Below are 24794 nucleotides of genomic sequence, written 5' to 3' on the forward strand. Positions count from 1 at the left end.
TTGTCATTGCACAAATGTTGTAGCGTGTGCTTGCACTAACCTAGGTGGTAGGGCCTGCTGTACACCTAGGCTATATGGTACTAATTTTATGGGACCACTGTTGTATATGAGATCCATCATTGACTAAAACGTCATTATGTGGTGCATGACTGTATACATACATTAGTACACATATATATAATAGACATGCAGATACATTACTCATGTATTTGTGTATACACACATGTGTACATATCCACGACATGCACACATGTATAACACACTTGAATATATAATAATACATGCATATACACACACAGGCAAACATATGCATATATGTCCTTCAGTTTAAGCATAGATATGCATATAAGAAAGACTGGAAATAATCTTAGCAATACACACTTATTATTTATCTAATGATGGTGGAATTATAGACAATTTATTTAGTTTCTGTTTCCATTTATTTTCCAAAAAGTCTACAATGGATATGCTAAAAATATGCCCCAAATAGCATTATTGTATGTGGCTGCAATCTTTGCCCTAATCACAAGTTGCCAGAGTTTGGGGAATCCAGAGGAATACGTCAATATGGTCAATAGCATCAAGAGAGTGCCAAATGCAGGAGCTGTCCCCAACTATATCTCTAGAAGACGTTTATGGGATCTACAGAGAGGCAACAGTGACAGTCTGTGCAACAAGACTGTGTTGGTCTGCTGTGGATGCCATAACAAAATACCATAGACTGGATGGCTTAAACAACCGAAATTGATTTTCTCACAGTTCTGGAGACCGAAAGCATGAGATTAAGGAGCCAATACAGTCAGGTTCCAGTGAGAGCTTTGTTCCTGGCTTATAGATGGCTGCCTTCTTGCTGTGTCCTCAAAACAGTGGAGACAGAGAGAGAGAGAGAGAGCGAGTTCTGGCATCTCTTCTTATAAGGGTACTGATCCCATCATGAGGGATCCACTCTCAAGGCCTCATCCAACCTTAATTGCCTCCCTAAGATCTCATCTCCAAATACCATCATTTTGGGGGTTAGGGCTTCAATGTATGAATTTGGGGGATACAAGCATGCTGGCGGTAACAGGCCATCCACAGTTCCACTCCAGTAAGTGCTCCAGCCTTAAGAAGTAGCTCAGTGGGAGGTTTTCGGGGACACAGCTTTGTCCAGTTCCCTAACACCAAGGTGGCTGCTTTGTAATGGTCACACGATCGATGTAGAGGTCGTACAAATGCCCTTTTAGAATACCCAGAGGTAAAGGTAATATTATTCTAGAAATGGGAAAAAAAAAAAACCCTTCAACCTAACATGCTATTTGCAATTCAGTGCAGATGATAGAAAAAAGAGGCATACACAGAAATTAAAAGAAAGACAAATTCAAAACAGATGTCAGGAAATACTTTGCTCCCTAGGGGAGGAAAAAAAATAGATGAGAAGAATATTTAAACAAGGCAGTTTACTGAGCTAAGAACCTGGGATCATCATTTAAAAATAGAGACTGGGTACTGGGCTGCGGTTGAGGTAGGTAGATGCTAAATTTAGAGTGAGAAGCAGGACCTTCCGTGGATGAAAAGGAACCCCTGCGAGTTAGTCCTGGTGATGACGCCACACTGCCCGTGGCTTGGTCTCTCCCCCGGTGTTTGAAAGGTATACTCAGGTTGTGTTTATGACACAGGAAATACATGTTTAGCAGGAAATAAATCTGTCCCTACAGACATAGATGCTTGTGCATTTCATTAGGTTGAGAGCCATTCATGCCCCTTTTCACCTTTGTTTCCACTTTTGATTCCATCGTATTGATGGAGTTTTCCAGACGAAGCTTTCGTAGCTGGTTTTCTGAATGACTCCAGGTCAGGTTTATAGACCAAAATTTCCTGAGTGATTATCGGTGGGTAAAGTTCTCCTTCAGCCGAGTGTGTGCAACACTTTCTCTCATTTCAAGGGTGAGAGTAGAGTGGGTTGAGAGGCTGAGGGGAAATTTGGACCAAAAACTTAACAGTTTATTTTAGAAATGTCAGTCCAAGAAGACCAAACATTTGAAAGCTTTTCAGGTACATCACGATAGGTTCCTTTATCTCAGCATCAAGTCACTCCTCAAAATGGCTCAAGAAATTAGGTTGCCTAGAAATGATGTAGAAATAGAGTAAAACTTTAGAAATGGAAGGTTTTGGTAAATTCTGCATGAAATTGAAAAAATAAAACAAATCAAAATGTAGTCTCTCATTTCAAAATGTTCACAGTACAGTGGAAAGTCAATGAAGTATTTGCCGTGTAGAATGGTAGGTCTTGACAAAATTTCATACAACACGCTGCCTTATTCACTGACATGCTCCCAATGTCCAGCAGAAAACGTGGCATGTGGTAAGTGCTCTGTAACTCCTGTTGAAGGGATCAATATTCCACACTTGTAAACTTTGTTCAGATTATCTCTTCTTTTCCTTTGTTTTTCATGCAGCACACTATTGTTTGACACATCTAGCATCAGTTTGAACACCTCTTCTGGAAGCATTCCAGAACAGATTCCCTGATCCACAGCTCCTACCCCACGAAAAGTTTGTTGCTCCCTCTTCTGAGTTGTCATAATATGCTGTTGAACATGCGGTTATTAGAGCAATTATAATATTCTACTGTGATGATGTGTCTATTTGTCTTGTTCGCTCAAAACAAGCTCCTACTCGAGATCAGGAGAATGTGTTATTGCACTGCTTATCTTTGAACCTTAGCACGTTTCTTAGCATAGAGTTAATAGCCAATAAAAGTTTATTGAACTGAAATCATCTGGGAAATTGTCTTAGTTTGGATTCACTCAAAAAGAGAACCTGAGATAAGGTCTTGGGTGCAAGCGGTCTATTTGGAAGATGTTTCCAGGAGTGAGGGCATGGGAAAATGAGACAGGGAAGGAAAAAAACCAATAAAAGGTGCCTCATTGAAATGGTTATAGCTGTGAACAACTGGGGCCCAAGCCCTCTTGGGACCCTCTGAGAAATGACATCGAGTGTGGCACAGAACTCTCCTCTGAAGGAAGAGCAATTGAGGCATTTGTCTACCCATCCCTCTACCCACTGGTAATGCTTGTCCGGAGGATGACACCCCACCACTTCTTGGATGCCCAGACTGGGCGAGCTCTCACAGCTTTGGCGAAAGCCCAGAGACAGAAAGTGAGAGTCACACAGGGCCTCTTGGAGTGGGAAGCTGTCGGCCAGCAGGGATCTGTCCTCCAGCTGCAGTTGAACCCAGAGGTGGGCAGAGGAGGTGTGGTGTGGGGTATGATACTGTCTCCTCAATCCTGAGTAAGTGCTTGCTGAATGGACTGAAGACTGGCCGAGGAATGAACGAGAGACCTGGAGAACGTTGCGAATGGATGGACGAATCATGTCCAGCTAACATCCTGTGATGAACGAAGAAGGATAAATTCCCTATATGTATCTAGAGCTCTCTCTTCCTTCTACCGAGGCTGACAGTAACCTCTTTAGAGTGTCGTAGCTTAAGAAAATGCAGACTTATTAGCAGATTTACAACTGCACACGCATGCATTATAGAGATAGGAGGGAACAACAAGACATCTTTCCTACTGCCTCAAAGAGTAAAAAGGAGCATGCGTGCATGTTTTTACATTTTCATGGGCTTTTATTAGCTCCCATATTCATAACCATCAGACCTCTAGCACCATGAGGTCAGTTGTGGAAGCAATATAAACAATCTGTGTCATAATTTGTCTAGTATCTTTGAAAACCCTTAGATATCTATTTACTAATCCTAATTGTATCCTAAGACCAGAGAGTTCACTTTACAGGTAGGAAGCATCTGATAAAGAAAAGCAAAGAGTCACAATTAGTGATGATGAGAGAACAAATTTCCTGACTTTAACTTCAACACCATCTACTAAATTCAGCAACAGTACTGAGTCAAGCAAGCAAATCTTTTCATAGAAGGCAAAATGAAAGAACTTGCTGAAAAGGACTAATGAAAATTATCACAATAATGGAACCATCTAAAAGGTTGATGGAGTCACTTTGTAGCATATGTAGAATATTTTTGCCCTGAAACTATGTTTGACTTTGGAGTGAGAGGCAACTTGATATTTCACTTGGTAGAGAATTAAGCTGATTTAGAATTCAAAGGTTGGGATTACCCAAAAGAGCATGGATGATATTTAAACAAAAGAGAGGATTTTCGGGATGGGAAAGTTGTCTAATTGGAGATATAATGCCATGTTTGAAAAATAAAAGAGTTGTGTGTTTTCCGCAAGAAATACTAAGACATGAAGATGGCATGTTTAGCCATCTTCAGGTTGAATCAGAAACAAATAAAAGATTACATTTTTGAGTGAGGACGCATCACAGTATGTGTGGTACATGGAAGTACACCACACAACAGGGACCCATTCATGCTGCGGCATTGAGTGACTTTGGGCTCAAACCTAATACTCGAGAAATAAGTGAATGAGAACACTGTTTACCACTAAGTTGACTCAAGAAATAAGAAATGCAAGTGCTAGGAGGTAATTCTGGAAATTTCTCTTTGAGAGCATCTTCACAAGTTCACTGAATGTGAACAGCTTTATTCTGTCTAATCAGACTCTCAGCAGCGACCTTCTCATGGATAAACCCAAGCTGTACAAATAGTGATGTACTAGGTAACAAAGATTAAAGCTATTTAGAAAAGATAAATTCTGTAGTATTAGAGCAGAATAGTCAATAATTTATTTGGTCTGAAACACATTCTGCATATCTTCAGAAGCCAAATAAGATAAACTGGGGGTGGGGGGAGGGGAAGCTTGCTATTTATCCTGTTCTTAAGAGAATAAGATCATGAGAAGATATTTGTACAAGAGTATTGAGTTATTCATATGCATACAAAGTCTAAATACAAAGTGGAGTTGTGGTTCATTCTCCACTGAAGGCAAGGAAGACACGTCCCCCCCGACCCTTCCCGTCTTGGTCTTAAATAGGTCAGAGAGAAAAAATGAATTATCATTTTAAGGAATCACAGACTGTCAGGATCAGAAGGAGCATCAATATTCAAGTTTAATTGCTCGTATGAAACTGAAGGCTTTTCTATAATATCCCTATCAATGGTCTTTAGGTATGTGCTTGAGTTTCAGCTTTATTGAGGCATCTTAAACCTCCAACGCTGGTTTATTCTGTATTGAATAAATGATTTCTCTGATACTTTACAATTCTTTGAGTATTTCCCAGTACATACCTAGATATTCTTAAAATGTAGTCTCAGGACATTCTAAAAATGATCTTGAAATGAGAATTAAAGTATTAAAGTATTAAATTAAAGTATTAAAGTAATAAATTATGCAACTCGATGCAGCTGAAGATCAAATTGGCTTTGGTCTGGCACTCAGTCACATCACGCCACACTGTGGATTTACAAAAAGCTTAATCTACCTATGACGCACAAGACTCCTTATGCCTACTACCACCAGGGTGTGGATTCTCAATTGTCTCGTTGTAGAAGTTTTGAAAATCGAACACTGTCTAACAATTTTGAATCCAGTGGGTAATTTTATCAGGTTCTAGGGAGAATCGGGGGCCTGTATATACCTCTTTCTGACTTCACTGGCCCGGCACACCAAGATTATATGGATGGAATACGCTGTGAGCCTGCCTCCTGTCCCTGCTGTGGTGGCCTTTATGACAAGCTACTGTGCCTGCATATCGCTGGAGCAGTGGTTTTCATCTGGGGGCAATTCTGCCCCCCAGGAGACATTTGGCAATGTCTGAAGACATTTTTGGTTGCCACAGCTGGGAGGGGCTGTAACTGACATTTAGAGGACAGAGGCCAGGGATGCTGCTAATATCCTACAATGCACAGGACAATCCCACGACAAAGAATTATCCAGCCCCCGATGTCAGTAGGGTTGAGTTTAGAACCCTGATGGTATCACTGTTATTACCAACAATGTCAATTAAGTGTTCTCCTGTGGACATTGCTGCACATGAAGAGTCGGGTTTAGTTCTTGTCCTCAAGGTATTTGTGCTCTAAAACAACCAATTCCAGCTGGGGGAGTGTAGGAGGAATTGAGGAAAAACACAGGAGAAAATACAAACATGTTTGTCACTGTATTTCACAGACACATTTAAAAAGAAGAGCTGTGGCCATTTCTTCTGAGAGATTAGGTGCCAGAAGTTCTTGACTCAGATTCCCTGTGAAACCTACACAAGTAAAGAACCCAAATGTGAATCTTGAGCGCTGGGTTCTGCCATGTGGACTGTAGGTATTATAACCGATATGATTCAAGTTGCTCCAAGCTGTAACCCTTTGAGTCAGCTAACATTAATTGCAATTCCAGAGAGAGAAGGCTTTCTGTAAGACTCCATCACATCTTTCTTTCTTTTTTTTATGTAAATTTACCAACACAACCTCAAATTTCAGATTGTAAGACTCTTCTCTTGGCCTCAATGTGACTTACACCTTAGGTAGTCCTTAGTAAAATTAATTATTCCATGCAGTAATAGATTATTTTGATGGATTTGTAAAGTAACTTGATATACTTTCTTTTCCAAGTGATACTCATTTTTATTGCAGTATTTGTTCCCTCAAATTTAAAATTTTGAGATAAACTCTCAGATACATTTGTCAGTCTCTGACCTGAGCTCTTCTAAGAGCTCTTCCTCCTGCAGGTCTCCATGACAACTCAGATCACTATTTTCATTGTCAGCGTTCCCTATGTTTTATTAGAGCAAGTGGGTGACATGAGTTGAGGCCTGGGACATTGCACTGCTCATCCTGCACCCTCCAATTTGTCTAGCTTACTGCCTCTTATAGGGTAGTCTGCCTGGTAAATGTTAGTTAAGTTAAAACTGCTAACACATAGTGTTTATAGGTTCTTGTCCATAAAAGAAATATTGAGCCCGGGCAGGAAGCGCAGGAAGTTCCTTTAGTCAGAGCAATCATTTGCCCATTCGTGAAATCACAATCCCTAACATTTACTGAGCAGGTGCTGTGTGCTAGGTGCTATTCCAAGTGCTTTGTAGGTAAGAGTTCACTCAGTTCTCATGACAACCAAGGAAATAATTGTCATCATTATCCCCAGTTTAGAATTCAGGGGCAGAGAGATTAAATAACTTGCCCATCTGCTAAGGGATGGGCACTAAGAACGCAAATTAAACAATACAATCTTTGGTCCTGTCCTCAAGGTGTTTGCAGCCTACAAATAAGCAAGTAGCAAACACAGGGCACTGTGATAATAAACATCAGTACATGTTGTAAAGGATGCTATAGAGAGGCATAACTGACTCAGAATTTGGAGTTCATCAACTCAGTAAATCTGAGGCCTGAGGATAAGGAAGAGCTCAGGAGGAGGGGCGGTACATCAGAGAGAATGACCTGGCAGGTCTCAAGTACATAAACAGGTCAGCATGACTGCACCACACAACATGAGGGGAGAGTGATGGGGAAGGAGGTTGGGGAGGTGGCAGGAGATAGACTTTACCGGCCTCATTAGATGTGTCAAGTAGTTAGCATTTTACTCTAAGAGCAACGCGGAGCCATTGTAAGGTGGTGTTTTTGTTTTCATTCTTGTTTTTTCTATTTTAAGGTTTTGCGGATTTTTAAAAATATTTATTTTCTGAGGTAACATTGGCTTATAACATATAAATTTCAGGTGTACATCGTAATATATTTCAAATTCTGTGTAGATTACATCATGTTCACCACCCAAAGACTAATTACAATCCATCACCACACACATGTGCCTAATCACTCCTTTCACCCTCCTCCCTCCCCCCTTCCCCTCTGGTAAGCACCAATCCAATCTCTGTTGCCATGTGTTTGTTTGTCATTGTTTTTATCTTCTACTTATGAATGAGATCATATGGTGTTTGACTTTCTCCCTCTGACTAATTTCACTTAGCATAGCACCCTCAAGGTCCATTCATGTTTTCACAAATGGCTGGATTTCATCATTTCTTGTAGCTGAGCAGTATTCCATTGTGTATATATACCACATCTTCCTTATCCATTCATCTCTTGATGGGCACCTAGGTTGCTTCTAAGTCTTGGCTATTGTGAATAATGCTGAGATGAACATAAGGGTGCATGTATCTTTACGCATTTGTGTTTTCAAGTTCTTTGGATAAATACCCAGCAGTGGAATAGCTGGATTATAGGTAGATCTATTCTTAATATTCTGAGGAATCTCCATACTGTTTTCCATAGTGACTGCACTGGGTTGCACTCCCACCAGCAGTGTGTGAGGGTTCCCTTCTCTCCACATCCTCTCCAACACTTATTGTTTCCCGTCTTGTTAGTTACAGCCATTCTGAGCGAGGTGATATCTCATTTTAGTTTTGATTTGCATTTCCCTGATAGTTAATGATGTTGAACATCTTTTCATGTGCCTATTGGCCATCTGTATATATTTGCTGTAGAAATCTCCATTCAGATCTTTTACCCATTTTTTAGTTGAGTTGTTAGCTTTTTTGTTGTTGAAATGTATGAGTTCTTTGTATATTTTGCATATTAACGCCTTATATGATATATGTTTTGCAGATATCTTCTCCCAATTGTTAGGTTGTCTTTTCGTTTTGTTGATCGTTTCCTTTGCTATGTAGAAGAGTTTTAGTTTGATGTAGTTCCATTTGTTTACTTTTTTTATTGTGTCCCTTGCCTGGTCAGACATGGTATTTGAAAATATGCTGCTAAGACCAATGTTGAAGAGTGTGTGCCTATGTTTTCTTCTCGAAGTTTAATGGTTTCAGATCTTACATTCAAGTCTTTAATCCATTTTGAGTTTATTTTTGTGTATGGTGTAAGATAATTGTCTATTGTCATTCTTTTGCATGTGGTTGGCCAGTTTTCCCAATAGCATTTATTGAAGAGACTTTCCTTTCCACATTGTATGTTCTTGGCTCCCTTGTCAAAAATTAGTTGTCCATATATGTCTGCGTTTATTTCTGGGCTCTTGATTCTGTTCCATTGATCTGTGTGCCTGTTTTCAGTATCATGCTGTTTTGATACTATGGCTTTGTGATATATTTTGAAATCAGGGAGTGTGATACCTCTAGCTTTGTTCTTTTTTCTCAGGATTCTTTTGGCTATTCAGTGTCTTTTGTTGTTCCATATAAATTTTAGGATTCTTTGTTCTATTTCTGTGAAAAATGTTGTTGGAACTTTGATAGGGATTGCGTTGAATCTGTAGATTGCTTTAGGAAGTATGGACATTTTAACTATGTTAATTCCTCCAATCCAAGAGCACGGAATATCTTTCTATTTCTTTGTGTCTTCTTCAATTTCTTTCAACAATGTTTTATAGTTTTCTGTGTACAGGTCTTTCACCTCTTTGGTTAAGTTTATGCCTAGGTATTTTATTCTTTTTGTTGCAGTTGTACACGGGAGTGTGTTCTTAATTTCTCTTTCTGCTACTTCATTGTTAGTGTATAGAAATGCAACTGATTTTTGTATGTTGATTTTGTATCCTGTCACTTGACTGTATTCATTTACTATTTCTGAAAGATTTTTAGTGGATTCTTTAAGGTTTTCTATATACAAAATGATGTCATCTACAAAGAGTGACAGTTTCACTTCTTCCTTTCAATTTGGATCCCTTTTATTTCTTTTTCTTGCCTGATTGTTCTGGCTAGGACTTCCAATACTATGTTAAATAAAAGTGGTAAAAGTGGGCATCCTTGTCTGGTCCTTGTTCTTAGAGGGATAGCTTTCAGTTTTTCTCCATTGAGAATGATATTAGCTGTGGGTTTGTCATACATGGCCTTTATTAAGTTGAGGTATTTTCCTTCTATACCCATTTTATTTAGAGTTTTTATCATAAATGGATGCTGTATCTTGTCAAAAGCTTTCTCTGTATCTATTGAGATGATCATGTGATTTTTTTATTCTTTGTTTTGTTAATGTGGTGCATCATGTTGATTGATTTGTGGATGTTGAACCATCCCTGGAATAAAATCCACTTGATCATGGTGTATGATCTTTTTAATGTATTGTTGTCTTTGATTTGCTAGTATTTTGTTGAGGATTTTTACATTGATGTTCATCAGTGATATTGGCCTGTAATTTTCTTTTTTTGTGTGTTCCTTGTCTGGTTTTGGTATCCTTTATAAGGTTTTAAGCAGAAGAATGACGTGATCAGATTTACATTGAAGAAGGATCACACTGAAATATGGAGAATGTATCAGAAGCCAGCAATGCTAGGACCAGAGAGAACAATTTGGAACAGTTGTAGCAGTACCAGTGAGAGGTAACAGTGAGCATTAGGGCAGTAACAGTGGACATGAGAGAAAATACAAGCTCAAAAGAGATTTAGCTGGCATGATTGATGGGAATTTGATTAGATGTGGAAAGCAGGGAAGTGAAGGAAGCAAAAGAATTCTTGCTTGAGCATCTTGGTAGATGGTGGTGACTGTCACCAAATTTTGGGATCAAGAGAAAGCAGAGTTGGTGGGAAGGGGATGGGCTTATTTAGGAACATTGGAGTTAGACTTACTGGGAAATACTCAAGTTGCAAGCTCCACTAGTTAAAGGGATATGTTCCTCTAAATCTCAGGATAAAGCTCTTGGCAAAGGATATACATTTATAAATCAGAATCCATCATTGGTAATTAAAGCTGGGGTGATGGTGGAGTAGAAAGTTGTATAGTATTTAAAGAGTGGAGGAGCTGGGACAGGTAGAAAAAGAGGGCTTATGAATAGACTGAGAAAGAGGAATCAGAGAGTTAGGAAGAAAATCAGGTGTATTGTGTTCCTTAGAAAGCCCAAGCAACTGAGAAATGTCCACTGGATATATAATTTATTATATGACAAGAGCTATTTCAGCAGAATGACAGGGATTCAGTAGAATGACAGGGATTCAGTAGAATGACGAAGTCAGATTGTAGGGAGAAAAGAGATAGTGAATGTAAACACTATTTCAGGGAATTTAGAAGTGAAGTGGTAAGAAGAACCAGTGAGGGGAGAGCGGTTTTAATGGTGGAAGAGACAAGTATGGTGAACCATTGATGGGAAATGGTTGGTGGAGTTGCAGATGCTGAATGATCAATAAAGGTGCCTGAAAAGAAAGGAAAGGATGGAATCCAGATCACAGGTGGAGGGATAAGGAGTGAGCCTTGGTTCCAAGGATGACTTCACTTCTATTGTAACAGAAGTGAAAAATTAAAAATGGGTTCAGATGCCAGTAAGTTTAGGCTTGGTCCTTGGATGTTGAAACAGTCCATCTCTTCCTTCGTATTTTCATTTTCTGTCTGGGAAATGGTAAAGTTATCTGCTGAGAGTCCAAAACTAATTATAGTGGAAGATACATTCAAGTAGTGGGAAACAATTTAAGAGATAGTATTTGGCCTTGAAAAAGCCTTCTATTTCTATTCAAATTTAGGAAACAGCCAGAAGAGCATTTGATAAGTGCAAACAAGACCATATTTTAAAGAATCAGCAACATGATAATCATAACCTAGACTAGCGTGAGATGATGAGGATGCAGAGATGTGAGTGAATTCAAGAGACATTTAGGAGGTAGAATCCATAGTACCTGGTGACTGATTGGAAAGGGTGCAGTGAAAATAGGGGGTGTTGAAGTTGATTCCTCTGGGTCCGAATTGAGGGATTGCATCAATGGAAGTGCCGTTCACTAGATTTTGAGGACAGGATCAAGAGTTCAGATATGGACATATCCAGCTTATAAGTAAAAAGTTCCAATTATATAGTTGCGTCTAGAGCTCAAAAGAGAGATCTCGGTGGAAAGTAGCTCAGGGAGTTTGTATGAGAATTCACGGGATTTAACCAGAACATCCCTTTAAAATACACGAATTGAGTAAGTGAAGCCAGCATAGGAGACAGACAGAGATAGGTGGAAATCCGGGAAGGGTAGAAATGCGGAGACACGGAGAACAGGCTGCCTCCTGCAAGGGGCCGAGTCATCCGTGTAGTGTGTGACAGAGTGGTCAACAAGACCGTGAACTGGTGCATGTCCACAAAGCTTGCATGGATATATGCAATCACAGGTAGGAATAAAATAATAAACTCAACAGCAGCGTCTGAGCCATGAATAGACTGAACTTTGAGCACTGCAAAGGAAGACTGAGGCACTGTGCAGGGAGCATGGAGCATCAAAGCCAGGAGTCAACCAGCCTCTCCTCTGTCATTGTGAGACACGTAATGGACAATGAGACCAGAATGTCAGCAGCAAAGGAAAACAGGTCCCAACCATGCCAGTGACATTATCTTGACTATGATCTATATCAGAGGGGTGCAAATCTCCATGTAGCTAATGATTATGCTTCAGATTCTGTATCCTGCATGAGACCCCATCATCATTTTGTGATATTTGTCATTTAGTATACTTCTTGTTAAAGAAGGTATAAAAAATTGTTAATCTTCAGGTGCTACAAAACCTGGATCAGCCCCTGATCTTTACCATTACTCACATGAAAAAAGATTGATGGACTTAGTTTATATTTAAGGAAACTGTTAAGCATGCCTTTATTATACATAATATGGTATAAATGTATTTATATCCAATGAATTGTTTTCTAATCTTTTAAAAAATATCCAATCAAGAAAAGCAGCATATGTTTTAGACATTAAGAAGTACCAGATAAATCCCACTGTCATATAATGTCACTCTCATGGTGTCAAGATCGTGCAAGCGCAGTAACACCATTCTTTCAACTTATCACAAGAGGAATGTGTATGTTTCCCACTGTTGCTCTCATTTAGCTTAACACAAGCAATATGTTTGGATTGTGACTAGTTTAAAATGTAAACTTCTAAAACTAAAGCTGCCCAGGTTGGCAGCAAAATATTGGAGGATAAAGACATGAGCTACTTTTTTTAAGAATGCGCTTGGAAGTTAATCCTTAGAGCTGTACATTCACAGATTAGAATGCGTGGTGAAGATAGAGACTGAATGGCAAGTTTTGTTTGATGGAAACAAATTAATTCATATTCCAAATAGCAATGCAGAATGTGAAGAACGTTCATTTTATGCTTTATTTCAGGAGACTACTCTAAAAACTGGTAAACTAACAACTTGTTGTTTGACATTTGCAGGAAGGATGCTGGATGAAACAGCTTTTGTTGGCCTTCTTGCCTTCAATATGAGGCCTTATTTGGGCATACTCCTCTGCACTATATGAGCAGATGCACCAGCAAGAGTAAATAAAACTCGCTCCTCCCAGAATCTGGGTCTGGATGCTCTAAGGTCAGGATGCAGCCCTTCTAACCTCCACACACAGCACAGCAAGCATGGAGACAGTGGAGAGGGTCTTCAGATAAGATGTGTGGGAGTGGGCTGGTGGCAGCAACCTGGAGTGTGAGCAGGTACAGATAGTACCTGAGTCAACTTGGGCTGCCATAACAAAACATCATCGACTGGCAGCTTAAACAACAGATGTTTATTTCTTACAGTTCTGGAAGCTGGGAGTCTAAGATTGGGGTACCAGTACAGTTGGGTTCTAGTGAGGATCCTCTTACAGGCTTGTAGATGGCTGGCTTCTTACCGTGTTTTCATGGAGTGGAGAAAGAGCTCTGGTCTTCTTCCTCTTCCTATAAGGGCACCACTTCCCTCACGGGGGCTCCGCCCACATGACCTCATCTAAACCCAGTCACCTCCCAAAGACCCCGCCTCCCAATACCATCACATTGTGGGTTAGGACTTCAGCGTATGGATTTATGGGAACACAACATTCATTTCATAACAAGAAGCCAGACCAAAGTCAAGAAACAAAGTACTACTGAACTTCGGTCTGTCTGCTCATCGCAGTATCACTCCATTCTTATTTGAAAACAATTCTGTTGTTTCATTCCCATTTTTTTCCTCTCTAGTTTTCTTTTCTTTTTCTTTCCCTCTTCCTCCCTCCCTCTCTTCCTTCCTTTTTTTTTTTTTTTTGTGAAACAATTTTGCAAAGTTAAGCTGCTCCTGGCGTCAACAATTTGTGATTAATAGACTAAAAGTTGTTTTGTTTTGTTTTTTACTGAGGTCAAATCCGTTAATAGCCAATGGGCTTTAGGCAGCCCCTCATCTGACCATACCTTAGTTTGTCACGTTGTATTTTTAATTTATAAAAAAGCCCTATATGCAGAAAACTGTGTATGAATTAGACAATTATTTCCTACTAAAAGGATGAAAGTTAAAGGATTAAAAGAATACAGCCTGTCAAAGTAGAAATGAGGGTATATCTTATTTTAAATAAGTATTGTTTCAGAGGTTTAATAGAACAAACCTGAGGATACCTGAGACCTAGAGCACTAATAATAATTAAACTCTCCAACAGGGAAGTTATAATTACATCCTTAAAAAATTTCACCATCAAATATTGTAAAGATTTCTTCTAGAAAACACACATGCACATTTCTTCATGTAAGTCCAATGTTGGTTAATTAATAGGCCAATGACTAGATACTTGACCATTTATAAAACCGAAAAAAAGGCATTTAAAATCATTTAGTGTACATTAGCGCAGGAAGTAGGATATGACATCTCACTCTTTAGCTTCCCACATTTTTGGCAGGTTACTTCACTTATTCTCGGTTATTGATATTAATGGGACAGCTCTTTATTGTACTGTGGCAGGTTATTAAATCTCAGGGCCACTCATCATAATTTATGTTGCCATTGTCTTAAATATTGGAAATATTGGAAGTAAGATGTTCGTGGATGTGGGACGGAGAGGAATGGGTAGTTTCTTTTTCTCATTGAAAGCCCTCCCTCTTTTTCTTTCTTCCGTTCAGGATAGCTTCGATTTATAGGAGCTGGATGGGGCATTTTCTCTGTGCAATGTCTGACTCCACCCTTTGAAAACTCCTCTTATTGCCTTGGCATTATGGAATTCCCTTAGTCTGCTTTGCAGAATTAGTTTATCTTGATGTATATACCCATCTCTGTTACCTAACTATTTTAATCATTTCTATGCCATGCTAAAAAGAAAACAACCAAAATAAAATACAATTAACACTAGCAATATCTGGTTCTTTAAAGAAGTAAAGTTCTTAATCAGTTCAGGAAGAAGTCTTATTTTGTAGGTTTATTTGACTTTATCCCAGTATAAAAAGCGTAATTAATAAGGATAATTAACAAATAGTGGATAAATAATGACTGACTAAATTGCACGAACTAGGCACAAAAATAGCCATATTCTGGACCTACCCCCATAAAGAACTACTTCTCCCAGTCTTCCCATTCCAATTGATGACAATTCCTTTTCAATCACTTAGGTCTAAAACGCTGGAGTTATCATTGATGCTTCCATTTCCTTCACACCTCATAGGCAAATCCTGCCAACTTTCCCTTCAAAGTATCCAGAACCTGATCACTTTTCACTACTCCATTCAAACCACAATGATCCCAGCCACCATCACCACTTCCTGAACATTCCACAGCCTCCTAGCTCTTCCCTGGGCTTCCATCCTTGCCCCCTAGAATACACGCTCAATAGTTGAGTTGGACGATCCTTTTATGATCTAAGCCGATCAAGTCACCCACTGCTCAATCCTCTGAGACTCCCCATCCCAGTCAATGCAAGTAAAAGCCAGAGTCTTTAAATAGCCCACTTCTTCAAGTTCCGCTTCCAGTGCCTCCACGTTTCTGACCTCATCCCTTTCTCCTCCAGCTCTTGCTCATTCCTCTGCAGTTATACCAGCTTCCTCACTATTATTCTGACATGCCAGGCATGTTCCCAATTCAGGGCCTTTGCACTAGCTGTTCTTTCTGCCTAGAATGTTCCTCCCTCGTATCTCATTAGGGCTTGCTACTTCACCTCTTGCTGGTCTGTTGTTACTCAAATATCACTTCAGTGAGGCCATCCTTGACACCCTATTTAAAATGTTCAACCCTCATATAACATGCTATATACACATATAACATATATTATGTATTTATTTCAATATCTATCTTCCCCCCCGCCCACCACCTGTGAAGGCAGGGATTTTCAGGTGATTTATTCAGTGTTACATTGCCAGTGCAGACGAAAGTGCCTGGCACACATATAGAACCCCCCAAAATATTGGCAAAATGAATAATTGCTAATAAATATTTCTAGAATATCCGCTCAAAAATTTTTGTGATCCTGTTTTCTATTCCCCACAGAGTGGCTCCCTTTACACTGCTTACACTCTCCTGCGCCTGGAATGTGCTGGCTTCATTTTTGCCAGTCCCCCTCAGCCCAGCTGCTCCTTCTCCGTCACGCTTCTTAGATGACACCTAGTGGAAGTGCTTTCTTTCCTTCCTGAGACTTACTGATCCCATGTCACACCTTGTTTCTCAGATATTTATGTGCCTTGATTAACACGGATGTTAAATTCCTCCAAAGCAAGGATATATCTTCTCCAGACCCATGTGCACATTGTTATTACTATTTACTCAATAAATTCTTGTTAACTGACTAAACGAAGACATGAATAAGGGAAAAAAATAAATGAATGAAAAATGCTGTGTTCGTTTGCAAATAGAAAGAACATACAAAATCTGGAAGGGATTACTTACGGGTGTATTAGAAATATTCGGAATACACATTGATGGATTAGGCTGCTGATACTTTTTAATCATACTCATCTTGGGTGCTTTTCATCTAGTTGAACTGTTTTTGGAAAATATTATTGCAAAGTTATATTATCAAAGCTAAGAGCCAGGTTTGAAAGATGAAACTTCCTCTTTCCCTCATCTCCAATAATGATTCTTTTTTTCCTATTGGAAGTTAACTTTTTTATTAATTTTTATTTTATTATCTTTAATTATCTTTAGATTAAGTAAATTAAACTTGAAGGACTTTTCTAAACAAAGCTAAAACCATCACGAAGTTCTGAAAGGAAATATTTTTTTACATACTAATTTAGGTGCTTGTCACAAATTTTATTTTTGATATAATTTAATGAAAAGAACTTATATAACCCATAATTAGACTACTCCATGAACTGGAATACTATTTAAGCTGTTACATCAACAAAGTTTTATAAAGATTACTAAGCAAACTCCAACTGAGAAAACTGTTTCTCAGACTTTTTAAAAAGTTCTGTGTATGTGAGTGTAAGTTTCTTATATGTGTTGTGTGAGTTTGTGTATGTGTTTATACGTAAAATATCTGTTTAAATGATATATCTATATGGAAGCAGTCCGTGTTCAAAAATAAGAAGTTGGATGTGCTGGAATGAGTTCTCGCCTAGAACCCAAAAGATATTAGCCCTTAAATAATAAACACAACTGCAACTGCTTATTGAATGTCTGTTTTGTACTAAGTGCTTTGCATATATACCTCATTAATCCTCCCAACAACTGTGTAAAACAAATACTGTTATCCCATTTTGAAGATTAGGAAATGGAGGCACAAAGAAAATAAATGATGATGGTAATAAACATCAGGACCAAAGCCACTCAGCTGGTAAACGCCCGTGTGACTGTAATACTCCCGTTCTGGAGCTTTGCCGACAAGATCCAGCTGTGTCGTTAACCAGCTTTGGTATCTTAAGAAAGTCGCTGATGGCTACAGTATGAACAGTGCCATTCGGAATTATGCAATACCGCTGTGCTTCTATGGTCCTCAGTATCTTTATCTGTACAATGGGGACAGTAACAGCTGTGTTATCTCACAGTTCACTTGTGGAAAAATGTTCACACTATTCAATAAATGACACTCCCATAAATGGTAATACTATAGTAGTATTTTAAAGACATAAATATAGTAATGCCAGTGTTCCAGTGTGAATTATTATTTTACATAATTAAGTACTGGTAGCACAGACACTATTATCTTCAGCTCCAAGAACACTTTCCTGACCACTAGTTCCTCTCTTCCCATTGCATTCCTCAGGTACGCTAATTTTTCCCTCCTGGATCGTTTGCTTCTGTGAGGGAGGGAACTACATGTTTTCGCATTCCGAGTCTTCCTGGGATGCTCAGCTCTAACACTCATCTATCTGATTTATTTCCAGACCTGAATAGATTGATCTCAAACTTTTCCTTCATTTATGTTTTCAGAATTTGCTTAATTCTTTTAATTTCCAATTTGACCAACAATAAAGACTCGTCATCTAATGGCCTCATTCCTACTCCACACAGCAGTCCTGTTACTTCGGACTCTTTAGGATTTCTTGGCTAAGAGCAAACAGGATAATAAACACATCTTTCAATTGTGTAACTCTTACTCTTCCTGCTTCTATAAAACGTGATACAAAATTATTTAAAAATACAGAATTTAACTATTTTTATTTCAACTGACAAGGATTACAGGTAAGCTCTCACTTTTATAAGTCAGTACTTTTAAGCTGTTTTAAATACATTCACAATATCTGGAAGTTTTTTTGTAACTTTTGGAAGTAACGTTACATACTACTGCTTTGAAGAATTTCTGATGAAGATTGGAGATTTGATATCTACATAGGGTGGTATTTGTTACGTAGCCACCTGGTGCAGAGGGAAGAGTTCCCATGATTTAGGGAAGACTTCTTCAGAAGTCCCTTGCCTTCTGAAATTTGTTCCCAGCCTTCCTCTCCACCTCCCCCACTGGGAAGGGTACAGGGCCCCTGCAGCAGCGTGCCGGGCGAGGCTCTAGAGGCTGGGAAGCCAGGTGCTGTCCCAGCTGCGATACAGCTGCATGTGCTCTCAGCCTAAGCTAAGCGGGGAGCCTAAGTCATCTTGAAGTAATCATAGTTTCACCTTCTTGGAGGAACCTCCACAGCTGAATTTACGCTTGACCTTGGACGAAGCCCTTCTTAATGGATCTCCTGCGTGGACAGAGATGGGGTATGCCGAAACGAAGCTGCAGTGATGGTGCTAATCTTCCTCTGCAACACATGATGTGAAAGGAGGTAGCTTGTTAAGGTCTCTACGAAACCACGAATGGAAAGCAGAAACCAGTCGGACATTTTTTTTCTCTATTTCTCCATATTTAGTTTAGAATTGACAATTGACCCTTAGACATTTCAGTTCATGAGGTGTTGATAGTGTACAGCCACTTACTGATGGTGTTTTTGAGAAGCCATGACATCTTTGTTTGGGGTGGCCTCCTCCCCTGAGTACCATTCAGCACCTACCACCACACGCCTGACATCAGTGTGACAGTTCGGATCTTGTGCGGGACAAAAGGCTGCTAACACCTGTTTTCTCCTTCACAGCCTCTGAGGTCTGTGTTAGCTTAATTGGGGAGTAGTTAATAAGTTATCGGAAAGAATGTAGCCATGTATAGTTTTAATGGTCTAATATCATATCCCCACAAACTATAAAGCAATAAAACACAATAAAATCAATCTATTCTTAGTTTAAATAATTTTAGAAACAATAGAATTCACTGGCCAACTGTGTCTGAAAACTTTTGGTAGAAGACAAAGCGGGATACGCTTATCTTGACTTCTTTCAATTCATTTTCCTGAGGCTTACATCTTTCATGAATGTATATGGAAATGTAGCTTGCCTAAGAAATTCCATTGTAATTAGAACACCGACTTCAGGGAATGTCCACATAAACAAACTGCAGTGAAGGCATACTTTGCATTCTAAATCATGGAATGTTATGTACAGAAGTAACTCTATCGGAACACTAACTGTGGCCAATATAAACTTAGGTCCTTTCTACGAAGGGCCAAAAAGTAGGTATTAACAGGTCAAACAAATATAGCCATCCCAGTTAGTTAGTTTAAGGGCAAAATGTAAAGTGTGTTCTATGTGTTTGATGTATTTGCTTTGGAAAAAGTGTGTACTGCATCATATCAAAAAGCTAGGAAAATAGATTTCTCAATACAAATCATAGTACTGTACGATTCTATAATTAGCAACACATGAAATAAGATATAGAAAGCACTAAACCAGGCATAAAAATTCAAAAGAAGTCTTTTTGCTTTAGATTTTAGAAAAGACACTAACCTGAATTACATGTATTTTAGAAAGTATACGCTTTCAGCAAACATGGAAAACACATGTGCACATGCGCACAATACACAGGAACACACACATAAACACATGTGTACACACAGCATATGTTTACATACCAACATATATTAGTATTAAGTTAGCTCTTGGTCAATAATAAATTGCAAACTATTTTTTTCTTTCTCCTGAATTGCTTGTATTTTTCGTTCCGCAGGACCAAAGAAATGCTTAGCATATATTAGAGACATTCGCTAAATATTTGCTAACTGTAACTTAATTGAATTGGATGAGTTAGGACTATGTACAGACTCCATGATTTATGGAAAGTCATTTAAATTGGCAGTAGTGGCCCGAACTCAGTAAACCTTTTTTAGTTTCAAATTCTCTTACTATCTTCCAGAGTACCTGCAGCGCTGACATAGACACAGGTACAGTGGACAGGATGTTCTAAAGATGTAACAATGTGCTAATTGGTGGCTCCTAAAGTTACGCCTTTAAAAAACAAAAGCATATGACTACTTTGAATTCCTCTGTCTGTTCATATTCTCAGCTTCTCTGACACAGTATCAGTTTTTCTAATAAGAAAGGAAACAATGCCTAGCCTTCTGGAAGTGGGAGGAATGTTAACTTTCCTAACACCTAAAGCAGAGCGCATCATTTTGCCAAACCTGGAGAAAAGTGAAGATGAAAAGAGGACAAGCTAAAAAAGTTCTCAGGATTTTGTTGCGTGAATTTCCAAATGTGGCCTAAATTCCACATAAGGACCTTTGTGGAACCTATATTCCTCTTTCAAAGCTTTCTTTTTATCTTTTCTCATAGAGGAATAAACAAACTACAAAGTGAGCTTCTATTTTTGCTTTTTGGGTTAAAGGGTCTCTAATTCTCCTGAAGTGCAACACCGTTGGCATGGAAACAACTAATGTACCACCTGTGGCATCTGAAGAGATCGTTTCCAGGCAGGATGTGGAAGCATGATGTGTCTCCTGAAACAAGACCTTCCAAAGTGCTTAATCTAAGGTAAATAATGTTTCAATATCTTTAAGTTGAGAGCCCACATTCCTGAAAGCTTTCTTGGGCAAGGAAAAGGTCAGCAAAAATAACCAAAATAAAACGGCAAACCAGATAAGATTATCACATAACAGACCTAAGACCTGCCTGGTGGTGACGGTCTATCTTTGTGGAAATGTTCAGTCAACAAGCGAGCCATAAAAGGAACCAGGACGCACGTAGTTTATTGGTCTCGTGGAAACAAAATATTGATCAGACAGATAATTCCACTTGATAATCTTCAAACACTGGTCAAATAATTGGTGACTGATTTGAAGACTACAACAGGTAATTTTTAATAATTGCTTCAGTGTGAAAAAAATCACTATTTCAATATACAGTACCCTGAAGAATTATGAATTCTAATTCAAAGTGATTTTATGGTAGAGGTATAATTGTCTTTCAAGATAGAGATGGGAGAGATTCATGGTAGCTCTTTCTTAGCCCCATGAAACTGTAAGGTGCAGATGGAAGGGAGGGGTGGACGTGAAGCTGGTTACACTTAGACAAATGCCTGTATTCAGATGTATTCATACAGAGTCACAGAGTCTTTCCTCAATTTTGCATTTACCATAAAAGGATGAGGAATCTTGAATTTTAACTGGACAGTAGGTTTAACTCTAACTGGATTCCAGGTACAAATACACATTTTCTTGAAGATTTAACACTTTCCGAAAAGGGAGCCTTTTTGAAGTCTAGGTAAAAAGAAGAGACCAGGGTGGATGACTTTTCTCTGGGGACTTACCTTACAGTCTGGCTTACTGGATAATACGGACCAGGAAAAGCAATTTCATAAAAACTAAGGTTATTATGATTTTCAGCTTGCTCTTTAGAATAAAGCAAACCAACAGCGTTATTTTCTGGCATACAAACACCGTCACTTTTCCCACCATTAAATTATTTGTCTGATTTTAGAAACTATTCGGTGTTTACTAGACATCAAAATACTTTAAGAAAGTCCTCGCCACTCTGTTTGTCTCTAACCCACTTGCAGTTTGTTTTGTGTTGAGAGTTTGTGTAGAGCTGCCAACTTAATGATAAGAAAAGAAAAAGTGAACAGAGTTTGTTTTTGCTTCTTTGGTTTAAATTAACATCTGCCAACTTCCTGACCTGAATTCTGACAACACAATTGCTATGAAATATTGGTTTGAACTTAAAACCAGAAATCCTGAGTGTAGCTTTCTGCCAAATAGGTGCTAGTTAGAACCAGCTGCCTGCAGCGGAACTGCTGTGTGCTTCAAGGTTGCCTGTGATCTGAGCCGGTCGCGGGCAGCGCCTTTTCAAAGGAGAAACTGCCAGTTCCGATATTTCTCCGGGATGGATTAAGATTTATCTATAGCCCAATCGATGCGTTATTTCTCTTCTTGTTTAATTTATCATTGTGTAGATCTAAATTCAAGCAGAAATAATAAACTATAGCTATATTTAGTAACTTTAAGCAATTATCTTAGGATTTAGGTGGTGGCGGGAAGGGGTGTGTGTGTGTGTGTGTGTGTGTGACAGGTGTGAAAGGAGAGAGAGACTATCAGCAAATACGAAAAATATAGTCATGGAACATACGTTTTAGAAAGAAGCCTTAATTGTAGGAGCAGAACGGAAATTGCAAATCAAAACAGGCTCGACTCACACCTTTACGTATCATTTTTTGTGCAACAGGTGTCCCTGGATCGTCAAAAACAATGAAAAGTTTAACTAATAGAAAAAATTCTCTGTGGGTAGAATTGGCCACGGTCATCTCATTAAGTACACAGTTCGGTTTTCAACATAATTAGTCATCTAATTACTCATCCAAAATTAGTTATTGCATTCATATGCCTAATTAGTTATAATTTCATTCAAAGTACCCTGTTGGTAAGGCTTTTGTTCTCTGTTCCGACAAATCAAATTACTGAGGGACAGATTTGATTTGGAAATTGGTTTGGGTTGAGTCTCATCATAAACATTTTAAAATATTAATGAATAAAACAGTGAGAGTATTAATTTCCATAATAAAGATAACCCCCAAATGTTAACTGTTTCCAAAGAACACGGGTTTCAAATACTAGAGCCATAAATCTTGTAGCCTCGCAGATGAGTGCTGAGGCGGAAAGGGCGAGATCTGAGTTCAAATACCACTGTTACCGATGACGCAGTCCTGTGCACATAGCACTGAAAATTCCCGTGCGGCACCGCAGACCCCAGGGGTGGAAGCCTGTCTGGTTTCTTATGATCAACACAGATCGTTCATGTTGTTTGTCTGCTGGCCCTGGCTACCAGGTAAGACTATTCTAAAAGATGATAAAGTTGTGCGATAGTTAATCTACAACTTTAGTATTTTTCCAGGGAAAATAGTTGACAGCTGTTATATGGGACTGATCGTGTACAGTCACTACCCTAGGACTTTGAATTTTTGCTTATTGAACCCTCACGGCTGGCCTTCGAGGTAGGTACTATTGTTAGGCTCTTTTTACAGAAGAGAAACTGGGGCACAGAGAGGTTAGAGCACTTGCCTGAAGCCACCAGGGGGAAGTCACAAGGAACTATTTTCTTAGGAAATCAACCTTAATGCAACGTATCATGAATTTTTTTCTGGGAATCATCATAGAAATAGAACAGCTCTGAATTTTAAAAGTGATTATGAAGAATATTAATAAGGATTTCCTTTTTTTTTTTGGCCATTTTTTTTTTGCATCTGCATTTAGGCATGACAGTGAAAAAGGACTTAGGCAGATGCCCACTGCCTGCCTCAAGTCTATGTGTACTAATGGGACAACGTATGAGAACGTAATTTTATCTTTTCAGAAAATATAAAGAATAATTATTACGGCCCCCTGCTTGGAAGTCAACCTGAATTCTAACAGGAAATCAGAAGACGGCATGAAAAAAGGAGCACTAGTCGCATCCAGCAATTGCAGAGAGAAAGACAGGAGTGACGAGACCTACTTTGAGATTCCTCATCCAATATCTGTTACTAATTGCCATCCTGACACATTTTCACAATTCCTGAAATATTAGGGATGCTTCACTGTGGCCTAGGGCTGGCCTTGAATTGCCATCTCTACCGTACCTTTATAATCTTACAATGTCTCTGGTGTTAGCCAACAACTTCCAAAATAGTTTAGACGCAAGAATTCTCTGCTTCAAGACCTAGTTAAAAACAAGGCAAACGTGTAAGAGAGCCCTATTTTTATATTGGTGGATCACTGTGGGGCTGAATGAAAGGTAGCCGGGTGTCGCAGCCAGAGCACTCTAGGAGGCCCGAGTTCTACTTCCAAGTTTGCGTCTTATGAGCAATGCAGCTTGGGGAGGCACTTAATTTCACTGCACTTCCATTCCTCTTTTGCAAGATGAAGGGGCTGATCTTTTCATGTCTAAAAAGGTATGCCACGAATGACCCCACAAAAACTACTTAACCTCAATAAAACATCATAGAAATAAAAATAGAAATAATGAATATACCGTAATAATAGTAAATAATAATGGACACCAGGGGTTGCTGTGGGCAATAAGTGAAATGATTGTTTTGATTATATAAAATGACTTGAATATTGCTTTGATGTATAAAATAATATTATGGCATATAGTTACCTCTTTCTCCTCCTCATCCAAAATCAGCAGTTAAATGCTTTCCCTGGATGCTTTACACACAAGAGAAGACCCTGGCATGAATGGGGCCATTCTATTTCTAACTATTTTATAAAATATGTTTAAAAAAAATCAACTTTTTAAAAAACTGGGCCACGGACTCATCTTTGTATTATACTCATAAAAGGAAAGATTTAAACTTCTCAAGGGACGGATACAAAGCAGGGGAACCAGATTATCCAGCTGAAACTGTACAAATATCAGTTTGCGCACCCAGCCTCAGAACAATAGGTATTGTAATGAATTCCCTTGCTCCATGAAAGCCCTCTGCTTCTATCCCCTGGTTTGCTATTTTCTCCTAAGGTCGCCATCCTGTCTGAGCTA

General features: G+C 38.9%; 1 long non-coding RNA gene across 1 annotated transcript in view; it reads left to right on the top strand.

The window, feature by feature from the left end:
- Window positions 1–24292, top strand: part of LOC103546425 (uncharacterized) — a 72551-nt gene extending 48259 nt beyond the window's left edge. The window contains exons 5-7 of the long non-coding RNA XR_011528254.1: window positions 20671–20816; window positions 23169–23268; window positions 23628–24292. This is a non-coding gene — a long non-coding RNA (uncharacterized lncRNA). The remainder of the gene's footprint in view (window positions 1–20670; window positions 20817–23168; window positions 23269–23627) is intronic.
- The last annotated feature ends 502 nt before the right edge of the window (window positions 24293–24794 follow it).

Source organism: Equus przewalskii, chromosome 16 (genome assembly GCF_037783145.1).
Source record: "Equus przewalskii isolate Varuska chromosome 16, EquPr2, whole genome shotgun sequence".
In the NCBI taxonomy this organism is placed as follows: Eukaryota; Metazoa; Chordata; class Mammalia; order Perissodactyla; family Equidae; genus Equus; species Equus przewalskii.